This window comes from Scyliorhinus torazame, chromosome 16 (assembly GCF_047496885.1).
Source record: "Scyliorhinus torazame isolate Kashiwa2021f chromosome 16, sScyTor2.1, whole genome shotgun sequence".
In the NCBI taxonomy this organism is placed as follows: domain Eukaryota; kingdom Metazoa; phylum Chordata; class Chondrichthyes; order Carcharhiniformes; family Scyliorhinidae; genus Scyliorhinus; species Scyliorhinus torazame.
The window spans coordinates 157,042,560-157,056,916 of NC_092722.1; positions in this window are offsets into that span (position 1 = coordinate 157,042,560).

Genomic DNA, 14,357 nt, shown 5'->3' on the forward strand with positions numbered 1-14,357 from the left:
TCGAATCCCGGCTTAGGTCACTGTCTGTGTGGAGTCTGCACATTTTCCCGTGTCTGCATAGGTTTCCTCTGGGCGCTCCGGTTTCCTCCCACATGTCCCGAAAGATGTGCTGTTAGGTGAATTGAATATTCTGAATTCTCCCTCTGTATACCTGAACAGGCGCTGGAATGTGACGACTAGGGGATTTTCACAGTAACTTCATTACAGTGTTAATGTAAGCCTACTTGTGACAATAAAGATTATTATTATTATTACAGACAGTGAAGTCTTCATAAAGAATGTTGACGCATTGTCTACAACTACCTTATTTAAATGTTTAAATACAAATGTGTTTTTAAAATAAATTTAGAGTACCCAATTAATTTTTTCCAATTAAGGGGCAATTTAGCGTGACCAATCCACCTAGCCTGCACATCTTTGGGTTGTGGGAGCAAAACCCACACAAGCACAGGGAGAATGTGCAAACTCCACACGGCCAGTGATCCAGAGCTGGGATCGAATCTATGACCTTGGCGCCATGAGGCAGCAATGCTAACCACTGCGCCACCATGCTGCCCTCTAAATACAAATGTTAATGATAAGCACAAAAAAATGCATGGCTAATGGTTGTTGGGGGGAAGGTACCCTACAATTATTTTGCTTTACATTTAAGTGTCAGCCTTGGCTCAGGAATAATGCTCTCACAACTAAGGAAGGGAATCAGCCCCGCCTTGCTGAGTCTCCCCCCGGCGGATGTGGCAGGCCACTTAAATGTCTGTTCAGCTCAGCGGGACCGTACTATCCCACCAGGCAAATCCTGGTTGGTTCCGAGTCCTACCAAAGCTTAAAAACACAACCCATGCTGATACTTTGAATGAGATATTGAACTTGATAGATGTAAAAGATCCCGTACATAATTCTTTGCACATACTATTTCCTCAGGCCCGCCATTAACAAATGTTTGTGAGACTTTGCTGTGTGCAAATAGGCTGTTGTGTTTTCTACATTACAACACTGTAGAGTCTTCCAATATTTCTCTGTCAATAAATGACCATATATCATATTATTTTGCAGTGTTAAAATTGTCTGAAGATGTAAAAGACAGTATCTACATATAGCTCGAGTGTCAGTATAAAGTTATTTTGATTCAAATCAATTCAAAGAAGATTCTGTATAAGTTCAGTGCAAGGGTCTAACTTGACTCCAGGATAATGACACTCCATCTTCTGGGAAGTCTCTCAATTCCGAGGTAATTAATATGAGCAGCCAGTGCCAGTTCATTTATTAATTTTATTGTGTGTGTTATGTTTTTTTGAAAGCTCAATACACAGAAAGACATGCATTAATAATTTATATTGCACTCCCAAAATGCGTATGGCCATTGAAGAGGTTTCTGAAGTGTAGTCAGTGTTGTAATGTAGAAAACACAACAGCCTATTTGCACACAGCAAAGTCTCACAAACAACAATGTGATAATGACCACATAATCTGCTTCTGGACTTGAAATGTTAATTGTTTCTCTCTCCACAGATGCCGCCAGACCTGCTGAGTTTTTCCAGCACTTTCTGTTTCTATTTTATATTTGATACTGGGAGCACCCTACTACAGCCATCATTTTACTGGCAGCACGGTGGCACAGTGGTTAGCACTGCTGCCTCACAGGGACACGGGTTCAATTCCGGCCTCGGGTGACTGTCTGTATGGAGTTTGCATTTTCTCCCCGTGTCTGTGTGGGTTTCCTCCGGGTGCTCCAGTTTCCTCCCACAATCCAAAGATGTGCGGGTTAGGTGGCTTGGTCATGCTAAATTGTTCCTTAGTGTCAAAAGGATTAGGTGGGGTTACTGGGTTGTAGGGATGGGGTGGAGGCGTGGGTATGGTGTTCTTTCTAGGGGTCGGTGCACACTCGATGGGCCTAATGGCCTCCTTCGGCACTGTAGATTCTATGATTCTATGATTCGAGGGATACAAACTTGAATGTACCTGGTATACTTATAGCCATTATTATGATCCCAGAGCAGACCCCAACAGTGGCTAGGATACTGGACCGGATCCCCAATATTTTAGTTTATTTGAAAGGCTGTGCGGAAAGAATGATTCACTCCAGGAGTGATTGCATGAAGAAATAGGGGTTGATTATTTTTAAACCAGAACTTTATTATAACTACAATATTAAAATGTATAACTTCACATCCAAAAAAGAACAGCTTACAATTTACACCTCAAACACTACTACTCAATTACCCATCAAACAACTAAAAAAAATATACTGCTCCCAATCTATCTTACTGGTGAAGAATTATGGACTCGGCATCAGGCAGATCAGAATTCAACTGCTCTCTCCAAGGTTTCTTCACCAACTGCCTCTCTAATGCTTTCAAAATGTCTCTCTGCCTTTTTTGGCTTCACCTTATCTTCCCATGCTGAAAAATAAATTATCCCTACAGGCTGCGAAGCACTTTAACTCCCCAAGGACCTTCCCAGTCAAACCACAGTCTATTATTCGAGACTGAAAAACACATTCCTTTGTCAATGTCACCTTATGGCTGCTAAAAACACCCAGACACTTCAAAACAGAATTATTTTTTTTAAAACATGACCATTGCAGTCAAACACACTCTAATCCCAGGCTTTTAACCCTTAAATTGCCCGGTACTTAGAACCCAATATTCCTAACGTCTTCCAGTCGTCACACCATCCACTGCTAAATCTCGACGGTCCACATCCGACTCTACTGGACTGCGCTGTCCTCCATAACTCTAGTAGAGGGAAAAGATAACCAAAGTGTGTTTCTACCACACTTTTCTCAAGCTCTCTCCATCTCCATCTTTAACAGGTGAGAGGAGGTCATGGATTTATTTTTCAGCAAGACAGACTAGTCATTCTGTTGCTTTTGTTACTTCTCCCCTTCCTTTTCCTCAGCAAGCCAAACCTCCCACTAATCTCCCACATCTCCCCCCCCCCCCCCCCCCCCCCCCCCACTGTCCTCTTCAAGCTCATTTTGTTCGTAAGAGCCTTGCTTTTATTTCCACTGGAATCCTGACTCCCAAGCGTCTCTTCTTGGTTCCAGTATAAGTGGTTCTCTTGCTCTGCAAACATTTCCTTCTCTTTTAAACCCATCATCGCTCCTCAAAATACTCTCGACCCAATTGTGCGTGAACTTAACCACCCTATTCACTCCAGCCTCCATTCTTTTGCAAGGTCCTTGCCTGTGTTATTGCCCCCTGAATCTAAAGCCATATCTGAATATCTCTCATCAGGTTTCAGCCCTTCCCACAGCACCAAAGCATCTCCAAAGTGAAAAATTACATTCTATATACCACTGACCAGGGTGCATTAATTCTCCTCAGCCTCTGACAGCCAACCACACCATCCTCATCAAATACCTCTTCTCCATTGCCACACTTTTGTCATTCTGGAACAACAGTGTCCAGCAACATTCTATTAAATCCTGCTCTGAGTCCATCCAGGCCTTGTAGGAGGACAACAACCGGCTCCAGAGTTTCAATTTAAGCTGCTCATTAGCTAGTCCCTCTGAGATGAACAAGTGTAACAAATGCAAGTTAAATTTCCCACAACACTTGAGTTTGGAAATTCACTATCTGGGAGATCACAGTCACAAACGTGCTTCCTACAGCTTCATAATGAAGTAACTTCACAAACCAATATGCCTCTTTACCGGGACATCAGAATATAAACATTTAAACGACAACTGCAATAAGTGGCATGTTGATATATATTTACAACATTGAGATCGGGGTCTATTTCAGAGTCTCCTACCATACAATACAACCACAAAACTACATTCAATTGCAAATTGTAAATTGTTTGTGTATATTATACACAAATAAAACTCAGACGGAATCTGTGATTTCCTAAGCAACAAAACAAGCTGCTGCTGTCATGGGTGCTGCACTTATTATTACTTATGACTTTTAAACTGATGTGAACAGAGATCTCAGCAACTTGTGTCTGCTTATGCCCTTCATGTTGATTTGGAACAAATGTTTACATTGTTATATGTTATTGCAACCTGGATGTAAAATCGTACCTAACAGGTTTAAGATACATATTTGGAGAATGATGATGTTTACAGAATTGGCAGCAAATGCCACCAAATCTCCCTTTGCTCAACCTTTAACGCTGCATTTCTAGAGATAACTAAGCAGCAGACTATGAACAAGAATGGACATTCATTTCAAAAGAAGGCAACAGCAGAAACAGTTAAAAGCAAATTATCCATCAGTAGGTTCCTCTTCACTCTTTTCCAGACTACTGTACAGATAATGTGGCACCTAAACTGAAACAGACTGCAGACTGAAATCAGCACTGGGTCACTTCACTGCAACAGGGCACTATAAATCTCTTTTGTTTAGTCAAACAGGGAGCTACAGCAAAAAAGGGGTTCTTGTTACTTACATGTAGCACTTTGCCAATAGAGCCAGTAAAAAAAATGAAAGCTTTTTTTTCAATATGTTGTTCCCTGATTTGGCATTCTTGACAAGAGTGTTTTAGGGCAATTACTATCTTGTCAGAACCAGGTTTAAATTTATGGATTAGCTCATAATCGTCGGCCATAATTGCTGCCTGCCGAGCAGTCTTCCCCTCTGGTCTTCAACATGGGGAATTATTATAGAAGGTAGGGAATTCTTCAATTCCTCGAAGAGAATAATCTCTCAGAGCCTCATAGATAGTTTCAGCTCCCAATGCTCGTACCCACCCATTAAAATGGTTCTGTTTAACTCTTTCGAATTCTGCATAAGTCTGTCCTGGCTGTCTCCTCAAATTCCAAAACTTCTGCCTATATGCTTCAGGAACCAATTCATATGCATCCAAAATAGTCTGTTTTACCGTCTCATAATCCTTAGACTTCTGCTCTGACTGGGAAGAATAAATTTCCTGTGCCAGCCCTATCAATTTACTCTGCAGGGGGAGTGTCCACTTTCTATTGGCCACTTCATTTGAGGTCTTATATAATAACCTTAATAATAATCTTTATTATTGTCACAAGTAGGCATACATTAACACTGCAATGAAGTTACTGTGAAAATCCCCGAGTCACCACATTCTGGTACCTGTTCGGATACGCAGAGGGAGAATTCAGAATGTCCAAATTACTTAACTTTTCTCAAAAGCCCCCAAACATGTTTCTACTTCCTTCTCTTCGAATTTTGGGAGGGCCTGTATAAATTTAAACATATCACCATCATGTTCCATTCTACGATTAAGCACCCCTCTACTTTCTGGCAGCTCCCCACCATTTCCAGTGCCTTAAGCTGGAAGCCTTTGTCTAATTCCAACTTCCTCATTTCCATCTCCATTTCTTTTTCCTCTCTCCATTTCTAACTTCCTCATTTCCATCTTAACTCCTTTTTGCTCCTGCTGCATTTCCATTTGTTTCATATGTAGCTGGAGTTTAGCTAATTCTATTGATTGTTGCCCTAAACCAGGCTGTGTGTCTAGCAATTCTTTTGAATTTAAATATTGAGCAATCACTTCAATTATCTCTGCCTTCCTAGCTCTAGCTGGTACCTCTGTTTCTAATTCACCTACCAGTTTGGCTAGCGTGTCTTTGCTAAGCTCTTTTAAATAAGTCGTTGACCTGAAGAAAATGCTTAGCAGCTTCCAGAGCTATCCTGTTATATCATGATAAACCTGGGGCTGGATTCTCCACCGTTGGGATGTTCCGTTTTGCCAGCAGACGACGGCATGGGGCTGCCCCACAATGGGAAACTCCATTGACAAGGCGGCAAAACGGAGCATCCCGCCGGCGTGCTGATCCAGAAATCTGGCATGGCAGGGAGGAGAATCCAGCCCCTGGTGTCTCTTTATAAATTACGCTGTAACCCAAATTTCGCCATCTACCGTTCAAAGATCCTGGACGAGCCTCCAATCTATGTTATGACACCCTTGGCTATTGCACGGTAAATTCCAGCCCCACAGGTCCCAGAGTCCCAACACAAGTGAATTAACCAATAATTTGTGTAACAATTCCAGAAATCTTCAGGCTACCCAATAGTTTAGTCACCAGTTTTGTAAGTTGAAATACAATTACTGTTTACTTATAACAGAAATAATAATGAAATATGCTGGATACCAAGCTAACATACTGTCCCCTTTAACTGGCCCACCCTCTACCCACACACAAGACAGACAAACACAGGGGGTGGAAAGGGATAAAATAATAAGGAGTAAAGTGAAAAGAATAAGAGACCTTGCTTTCAATAATGAGTTCTTTGCAGCAGGCTTTCCTCCCAGCACGCTGATTTACAGTTGGTGATGATCTCTACTTGCAGTGTCAATTCATTCAGTACTCACAAGCAGTAGGCTTTCTTCTGGAGTGACACTTTAGTTTTTTTTAAACTGGGCCTTTAACTCGAAGGTTTACCTTCAGGCCTGCTTGTTTCTTGAAACCATTTGTCTCATATCAAACCCAGCTTCCAGCCCGTGGGTTGACTTCAATCCTTTGCAGTCTCAGGAATCATGCCCAGACTTGCTGAAGAAAGAAGAGCTTGTACCTTGGATTTTGAGAGTGAATTCATCAGCTCTTTGAGAGAGAGAGAGTTGGAGCTCCTCCATCCAGCTTCAGAATCCAAAGTGAAATGAAAACTGGCCTTAGCATGGAAAAGCACCTCAGAGGAAAAATATCTAATCACCTCCTGTTGCCAGGCAGAATACAGCCTTTTCAGCTTATTCGTTGGCCACCTGCCAAGTCAATCAAATTGAGTCAGCACTGATGTCAGCCAACCTGTAATCACCATCCTAAAACAGCATAGCCTTCTGGAATCTTCTTGTTTGAATTAAAGGCTGCATTGCCTTGAAGTCACAGGTCCATTCCATGGGTCAAAATTGTAATTACAAAAACAAAAGAAAGGGAAAAATAAGAGAATAGACAGGATCAAACAGGAGGGCCCTTACAAAAGAGTTTCCTGATCTCAAACTTAAATTTCCCTTTATTAGTCTGAACAGTTTCACAATTTAATTCCAGATACACCATTTCCATTCCCTTAATTATTTTATATACCTCCAGAGGAATATTTCAGACATTAATTTTCCAGGCTAAAAAACTCCTTGTTTCTCTCATCTTTCCTCATAACTTAAACCTTTTACACACAGAATTGGGATCATGCCTTTTCTCTGTACTGCCTCCAACACTTTAATTATCAATGTTCCAATTAGAGTCTGACCAGCACTGCTTAATTATGACCCCCTCTGTCTTAGGTTTTGCTGTTGCAACTGGGTTAAAGAAGGAAAGTGCGCATGGATTTGTTCAGGGCAAATCATGTTTAATTAATTAGCTGGAGGTTTTTGATGACGAGGGTAACGATGTTGATGTGGTGTACATAGACTTCAAGAAGGCATTTGATAAAGTGCCCCACAATAGATTTGTGAGTTAAGCTCAAGCAATAAAAGGGGCAGTAGCACCATGGATCCTAAATTGGCTGAGTGACAGGAAACAGAGAGTAGTGATTAATTGATGTTTTTCAAACCTTTTAAGAAGGCTTGCAATGGAGTTCCATAGGGATCGGTACTAGGAAACTTGCCCTTCCTGATATAATTTATGACCTAGACCTTGGTTTACAGGGCACAATTTCAAATTCTGTGAATAATATGACACTTCAAAGCAAGATGAATCATGAAGAACATAGTGCAGAACCTCAAAAGGACATAGACAGGTCAGTGGAATGGGCAGATTAAATTTAATGCAGAGAAATGTGAAGTGATTAATTTGGTAGGAAGATCATGGACAGACAATATAAAACAAAGGGCATCATTCTGAAGAGGGTATAGGAGCAAAGGAACCTGGGTGTGTGTGCATGAGGCATTGAAGGTGACAGGACAGGTTTAGCGAGCTGCTAATAAAGTATACAGCATCTTAGGCTTTAGTAATAGGGACATAGAGTACAAATGCAAGGAGGCTACTTTAAACTTGCATAAAAACTTGTGTTGGTCCTAACTGGAAGAGTATGTCCAGTTTTGGACACCACATATTCAGGAAGTTGTGCCGTGCAGAAAAGATTCATGAAAATGGTCCCAGGAATGGGAATTTCAGTTCCATTGATAGATTGGAGAGGTTGAGACTGTTTTTCTTGGGGAAGAGAAGGTTGAAAGAAGATTTGATAGACGGATTCCAAACCATGAGGGATCTGGAGAGAGGAGATAAAGTAAAACTATTCCCATTGGCACAAGCATCAACAACAAGAGGGCAAGGATTAGAGGTAATTGGCGAAAGAAGCAATGTAGGCATGAGAAAAAACCTTTTCATGCAGCGACAGGTTTGGATCCAGAACGCAGTGGCTGAGAATCTTTGGTATTACAACAAAAATATCAGAGTTATTGCTGACAAACATTTGTTCAATCCTGCATATGAATAGGTTTGAAGCTGCAGGATTCTACATGAATCAGGATAGAAAATATACCAGTGTCACATCCTTGATCGAACATTTGGAATGGGAATCACTACAGCGAAGGAGGGAAAGAAATAAACTGACCATGCTCTGTAAAATATGGAGTGGACTGGTGGGAATGGACAGAAGCAAGTATCTAGTGCCCTCCAACAAAGCCCTCCACCCAATCTTGCACCCTGCGCACAATAAATGACATCTGCTATTCTCTTGCCCAGCTAGATATTGTTCCAACTCATTCTGCAATTTCTGAGCTGCTCGATTGTTATAATTGGGTACAATTGATGGCCATGCCTTCAGTTGCTTAGACCCCAACACCAAAATTCCCTTCCTATACCTCTGCTTCATTTTTCTCCTTTAGGACTACTTCTTTGACCAAGCTGTTGTCCATCTGACCTAATATCTCCTTATGTGGCTCAATGTCATACTTAGTTTTATAATGCTCCTGTGAAGTGCCTTGGGGTGTTTTATTATGTTAAGTAAGATTGTGTAAGCTCCAAATGTGATTATTTTGAATTATATTTCTGAATTCAAGTGATTTATTATAAAATAGGAAAGGTAGTGGTTCCTACACTGAGTCCTGGGTCACCCCAATCAATACAGTCTGTCTGAACATAACTCCTCCCTCAATTTGTATTCTATACTTCAGGCGTGAGTAAACTTGCTGCCATGTTTCTATAACTATCTATATTGAAGTGCAAGAACACTTGATTAACTGAGAAACAATTTGGGCCACCCTGAGGTTGGAAAGGGTGTAATATAAATGTAAGTTCTTTTACATGTGGTCGATGAAGCTCTGCAGCAGTGACGTCAAAAATTAGGAAAGCTGCCCACAATGTTTAGTTTGCATTTATGGAGCAACATTAGCAAAGTGCCATTCAAAATATTTACTTCCAGGCTGTCTTTAGGTAGCTTTTTTATATTACTAGGACAACAGAAAATGAAAAGATATTTTTCCTTTATGGTATTCATGTTTAATGTGATGATTTAGGCAAGATTCATTCCTGTTTAATTTTTTTTTTAACGTGAGTAATGAGATGGACAAGTCCTGCATTAAATAAATTAGATAATTCCAATGCTAGCCATGCTACAAATTCAGCTGTCGAAGAGGCCTCAGTAGAAAGGAAGCTAGCACAAACCCGACCAATTACTGCTCTTCAGTCCCCACCCTATCATCAGCAAAATGATGGAAATTATCATCAACAGTGCCATCAAGTGGCACTTATTCACCAATAACTGCTTACTGATTCTCAGTTTGGGTTCTGCCAGGGCCACTTAGCAACGGACCTCATTATATCCTTGGTCCAAGCACGAACGGAAGAGCTGAACTGCAGTTGCCAGGTGAGAATGATTGCCCTTGACATTGAGGCATCATTTGATAGAATGTGATATCAGGAAGCCCTAGAAATGGAAATCAGAAATTCACCACTGGCAGTCTTGCCGACCACAAAGGAAGATGGTTGTGGTTGTTGAAGGCCAATCATCACAGCCCCAGGATATCACTACAGCACAGTGTCCTAGGCACCACCATCTTTCGCTACTTCACCAACATAAGGTCAGAAGTAAGGATGTTTGCTGATGATATCACACTGTTCAGTTCCATTAGCAATTCTTCAGATAATAAAGCAGTCTGTACCCAGGTGCAGCAAGATCTGGATAACTTTCAGGTTTGACTGACAAGTAACATTTGCACCAGTAATGACCATCTCCAGCAATAGATTCTCACCTTCTTTTGGCAGTCAATGGCATTACCGTCACTAAATCTCTCACCATCAACAGCCTGGGGTCACCATTAACCAGAAAATTAAATTCAAGAGCAGATCAAAGGTTGGGTATTCAGAAAGTGGATAGAAAAGTTTTAAACAATGCACGGCTTAAATCTTTACATGGAGGCTTCATTTGATAGGCAGTAGATTTTTTGTGTTCCTCTTAAAAACTAGCTGCTTATGATCTATAAATGGAGAAGAAGTACTATGGTAGATAAGGGACTAGATGTCTGCTTTGACAGCTACTGGGATGTCACTTTTTTTGCCACATAGAGCTATTTTTCCTGTTCTGATCTTACAATATAAATCATTTATTTTCTGTTGCAAAGTCTTGAGGTGAATGCTTGCCCCAAAGTAATTCCTTATTAATTCCTTATTAATTTATACTTGGGTGGTTATTACTGCAAGAAATTCAGTTTCATTGGTTTCATTGGCAATTCCAAAGATGGTGGTGGCTTCTAGCCTAAAACCCTAGCCTAAATAATCGTTACAAAATGCTGCCCAAGCTTCACTAGATTCTTATGGATATACTGAAACTGTTGAGTAAGGATACAATAATTGTGCGACTACAGGATATCAAGTTTCATAAGTCTGTACAGATAGCATTTGCATGGAGACAACATAAGCTGAGAGGAAGAATCCATTTGTATTGTCGGTGTTTTTATGTCTCTCGAGATCCAGCTATTTCAAGGCAGTTAATCTAACGCCAACTGGTCTGTGGTATGATACAGAGCCTTAAAGTACTACAAGCATAAATTACTATAAATCATGCACTCATCATTCACAGTGATATTAAATTTACTTGCAGCAGAGATGCATACGTCAACATACATTAAGTAGCAACTGATGCCCAGGATCAAACAATATCCATAAAAAGCAAATCTCATCAACTTGATCCTTAAAAACGTCTCATCTTAGGACAATAAAAATAATCACATTTTATGATTGTCGCAGAAAGAAGCAGATGTTAACTTCAGGTGTTTTTATATACAAAATAAATTGCTATACTGCAACAATGATTTGAATCTGCAAAAAAAAAAATCCAAACTGAAATAAACTGAGTTAACAATAACAGCATGGACAATTTCCTGTTTCAGTATTCTGCAAAGTGCTATCTGAATTTCAAAGACCTACAATCTCCGAGTATAGGAATACCCGCATGTATTGTTGTTGATATTGAGAAAATAATTTTCGAGAGACTGTTTATCCTCCCCTTACAAGGAGAAGCAAAAAGGATTTCATGGAAGATTTCCTTTTAGATATATGCATCATGGTTTAGCTTTTTTATTTATGTTTACTGTCGCCATCGGAAAATATACACAAGTAGGGTAACATAAATATCTTTGGGCATATTTGTCTGGAATTATGTTGGTAAGAAACAAAAACGAGGAGAAATTATTTCTCTCAGAGTGTTATCTTTGGAATTCCCTTCCTCAAAAGGTGGTGGTAGAGAGTCTTTGAATATTTTTAAGGCTCTTGATAAGCAAGGGGTGGGGGGAAAGATTATCCAGGGTAGGCGGGAATGTAGAGTTGAAGATACAGTCAAATCGGCCATGACCTTACTCAAAGGCATGGCAAGCCCAAGAGGCCTACATCTGCTCAGAAATCGCATGTTTGTGGAAAGCTGAATGAGGGCATTTGTCAATGCTGGTCTTAGGAGTTGTGCAGGTTGGCTCAAAAGAACAATGGTTACAGCAAATCATTAGGCGTACCTAACATTGAAACAAATTGAGATTTCATAGCGTAGGACCACATTCATAAACATTTGCAAAACCACAGCAGAGATGTTTATTTAAATTTCATGATCCTGTTTAGTACCATGAGTGCTCGTTGGGGAACATAAATCCTCCCTGATATCCTTTGCATCAAGATGGTGGGCGGAATAACCTGAGGACAGGTCTCAGAGAGCATTCTTGCTCTTGCTCATTGGCAACAGAGCCTGCTCGATGTCTTCCAAGGCAAGACTCTAGATCATAGACTGGATAAAGACTGCTGAGATATTCTAATTGTCTGATGTTTTCTGGCTACTTGCACAATGTTACATTGCGATTGCCTCAGTGTTCCCACAATGGAGTCTTGAACAAACAATTACAACACCAACCAGTGAATCCCTCTCTGACTAAAATGTTATTCAGATTTGGACTGCCGACTTGATGCAGAAGAATTGGCTAATGTCCAAAAACATGCAAGATTTAATTTTTTTTATTGTGATCTGGAAAATTAGAAGTAAGTTTGAAATCTTCAGTTATACTTTGAATAAAAATACTAGCATAAATTTGTTTGCAAATGTAATTATAGCACTCGACAGAAAGCTACTTTTCATAAGTCAATATTTAAAAAAGAGCTGAGTCTGGTTCTCAGATAACCTTTCTTAAATACATGGATTTTGTCACCCAAGATATAATGCATCAAAAAGGACTTACCATTAATCATTGAGCAATTACATCCAATTCTTGGGTTTAGAGTATTTAAGTTAGTTGCTGGAAACTCTCCTAACCTATAAAATTCATTTTTAGTTTGTTCATTAGATTCAGTTAAGTAAAAATTGTCCGAGTCGACATTTGCTCTAATGCAATGCAATTACCATTTTAAAAAATTATAAATAAGTGGTTTAACTCTGCTTTTGGCTGAGTATTACGCAGTTGCCTTCTTTCCACTGGGACCAATTGTTTGCCAATAGCCAATTGCTTCCAGTCACGAAATGATGCCACAATTACTATTAATGGCTTTATTTTTGTTACCTAATCAAATTAAAATCTGAGCAATTCCCAGGAGACGAACCTTAACCATACTGCACTGGAACAACCCAGGAAATTGCCAGCCATCTGCTACATAGGAAAGTAGAAGGCCACTTGCAAAATATCACCGTGTATCTGCAGACTAACCTTCTCAAGGTGATGTTTTGCTTTCAGTAGCCAATAACTGACAGCAAATATATGATTGTCTTTTACAGATACTTCCAAATCATCACTGCGTACTGTACTCGAAGACTCCAGCTAGGAAATAAAGACAGTGTGTTGAATCTGCTGAAAGTGACTCACATTCAATTTGGAAATTAAGGCATCTCAGCTGAATTGAGATCTAAAACTATGGATGGCAACTGCATGGATGTTAGGTACGAAAATGGAGATTTCATTCACGACAAAAACAACGTGCGGGATTCTCTGTTTGGGAGAAAGTGGGCAGGATTCTCCGCCCCGCCGCGGCACATTTCTGCCTTGACCCGCTGGATTCTCCGTTACGGCGGCCGGTCAATGGGGTTTCCCATTGTGGGGCACCGGCAAAACAGAGGATCCCGCCAGCGGAGAATGCAGCCCAATATTCTCCTGCCGGAGCTGAATTGAACCTGTTTTATAATCTCCTTCCGGTTGGTCGTAAAGCGGGATGCAATCCAGTGTTCCACACCATGCAAATTTATGCATGGCTTGGAATACAAGGGATTCCCAGGGCTGCCATCTTGAGTGTTGTAGAAGTCCACTGATTCAGTCCCGGTGTCAACAGTTTCTGAAACATAGAATCCCGCCCCAAATTTCTGAGGCAGGGGGGCTAATTCAGTCCAGGCCTGGAGTGGAGTGGGAGAAAAGAGGTAAAAATGGTGGTCTGGATTCTCCGATTTAGCAGCTATGTCCAGAGGAAGCGTCTGGTTTTACAACCAAAATGTCAGCGCTGACCCTGCACCGATGCTTTGCCCGGTGGGGAGCTAGCAGCTACGCAACATAAAGCCGGGCCCCGGCTTTATCTGCAGATACGGTGGCAGAATGGCCAGGTCCATGGCTGCGCATGTGCACGGTGGCGGCCTGCGGCAGCCGTGCCATACAACATGCGCCGGCCATGCTCAGACCCGGCCTGCCAGATTGTGTCCCCCTGTAACCCCCATCGCCACCCCCGGACCACCCCCCACCGATTTCAGCGTAAAAATTAATTCTCTGGCGAATCACTGAATGCGATTTAACATAGAATTTACAGTGCAGAAGGAGGCCATTCGGCCCATCGAGTCTGCACCGGCTCCTGGAAAGAGCACCCCACCCAAGGTCAATACCTCCACCTCATCCCCACAACCCAGCAACCCCACCAACACTAAGGGCAATTTTGGACACTAAGGGCAATTTATCACAGCCAATCCACCTAACCTGCACATCTTTGGACTGTGGGAGTAAACCGGAGCACCCGGAGGAAACCCACGCACACAAGGGGAGGACGTGCAGACTCC